General features: G+C 39.3%; 1 non-coding gene across 1 annotated transcript; it reads left to right on the top strand.

The window, feature by feature from the left end:
- Positions 1 to 1403: 1403 nt before the first annotated feature.
- LOC112856644 (small nucleolar RNA SNORD42) lies at positions 1404 to 1465 on the top strand. The gene has a single exon (XR_003223197.1). It is a non-coding gene; the product is annotated as a small nucleolar RNA SNORD42 (small nucleolar RNA).
- The last annotated feature ends 570 nt before the right edge of the window (positions 1466 to 2035 follow it).

Below are 2035 nucleotides of genomic sequence, written 5' to 3'. Positions count from 1 at the left end.
AGTCATCAATACAGACTTTGAAATTATTCACAGAAGTAGTCTCAAGTCTTCTCATTTTATACACTACCCTTGGGCCATCTTCCATGCAGCTGTCTGATGATCCCCAAAACAGTCCTCTCTTCTGGGCTCCACGTCTCCTTTAGCTGGGTGCCATGCCTCTAAGCTCAAAGTCAACACAACCACAACTGAAGTCAAATCTTCTGTCACCCGAACTCTGCTGGCACCTCCTGTCTAGCTTGGCTAATAGAAATATCATCTGTCTAGGCTCCCTGAGTGTGAAGCTTGAAAGTCATCCAGAATGACTTATTCTAAACATCCCAATCAGCCCTCACATCCATTTTCTAGCTAAGTCAGCCTTCTCCCCTTACAACCACATTGCCACTGTTATGTTTCAGGATCCCATAATTCTCACCTGGGCAATTGCAATATCCTAGTTTTTTCACCTTGACTCAAATATCTACATTTCAAATAAAGTGACTTTTCTAAAGCATAAATCTCTAAAGCACCACCATATCCTTTGGCTACACATGTGGCAATAGCTTCTCCTTGCTTCCAGGATGAGTTCAAACACCTTATGTAGGAAGCAAAATAGTGACCTTCCAAAGATGGCCATGGCATAATCCCCAGAACTAGTAATACAGCCACAAGCCAAGGAATGCAAGCAGCCTCTAGAAGCTGAAAGAGTCAAGGAATAGATTTTTTCCCCCAGAGCCTCCAGAAGGAACACAATTCTGCCAATGCTTAAATTTTAGCCCCATAAAACCCATCTGGGGCATTGTTTTAAGCCCCTAAGTCTGTGGTAATTTGTTACAAAAGCAATAGGAAACCAATACTCCTGTGTATGGTGTACAGAGCCATTCACAAACAGTGCCCTACCTCCCACTAGTTAAATAGCTCTCCAAACTCAACACAGCCAAAACTGAAGTCAAATCTTTTGTCAACCTATCCTACCTCCTTATTTTCTATCTTAATAGAATCGCCATCTATGAGCATGCTTTCCAAGGTTGCCACTCTTTAGCCAAACCAAGTATTTATTTTCTCATATTTCTGTTTCTCCATGTTCATTCAGGTCTTTCTGCCTTCTCTATTTGTCCTTCATAAGTCCACTAAAACAGCACCTGCTCTGAGAGACTCCTGGTTGTTGAGATAGAATACATGTCTTTACAGTCTGTGTCCTTCCAGTCTCCGGTACATAATGTGGCTTTGTATTTATCATAATCTACCATGTTGGCTGCTTGTCTGCACCTTCTGCTAGACCATCAGCTACTTGAAAACAGACACTGTGCTAATTCATTTGTGCATGCCCAGTACCTAACACAGTGCCTAACTCATAAAATACCATTGATAGCCAAAGTAAAAATTGAACAGTAGACCAAAATGAAAGCAAGGTTAAAAGGAGGGGATTCCACATGATGAGAAAATCTTAATTTATTGAAAATAAACGGCAAAGGAGCCACTAATGAAAGAGGGATTAAATATGCAAATATAAAAGGGAAGAGAAATTTATTTTACTAGCCTGAAAGTAGTCCAAATAAATGAGATCATTGACAAAAAGAGAGGAACTCTCCTTGGAAAGGAGGAAAGATTTTTTTTCCTCCAAGTAAGAAAAAAAGCCAAGGAGTAATACACAGATATTAATTTATTAAAAGATTAATATACAGATGCAAGAAATAAAAATGTGTCCTTTCACAAGGTTAAGGACTTGAATTTATGTTGAGGCATTATGTTTATGTAGTTCCCTATATTATCTTCCTCCCAAATCTCTTAGCATAATTTTATGAATAGATCAAATAGCTATTAGCTCTTGGGAATTTCTGAGGTCATCAGATTCTTTTCCAAGTCAAGAAAGCATCTGAGTACTACTTCCAGGTGCTTCCTTCCACCAAAAAGAGAGGAAAAAGAAAGTTTATTTCCAACCAATTCAAGTTCTGCTAACACAGCCCATAACAAATCTCTGCTGGGCCAAGTGAAAACCAGAGTTCCTGTCCCTTGATGTCTAGGTCAGAGTACCTCAGTTATATTCTCTTAAATGTAT

The sequence above is a fragment of the Puma concolor genome, chromosome B3, assembly GCF_028749965.1.
Source record: "Puma concolor isolate L17-30 chromosome B3, mPumCon1.1.hap2, whole genome shotgun sequence".
Taxonomy (NCBI): domain Eukaryota; kingdom Metazoa; phylum Chordata; class Mammalia; order Carnivora; family Felidae; genus Puma; species Puma concolor.
Note: the sequence above shows the minus strand (reverse complement) of the source record. Positions and strands in the feature narration are given on the sequence as shown.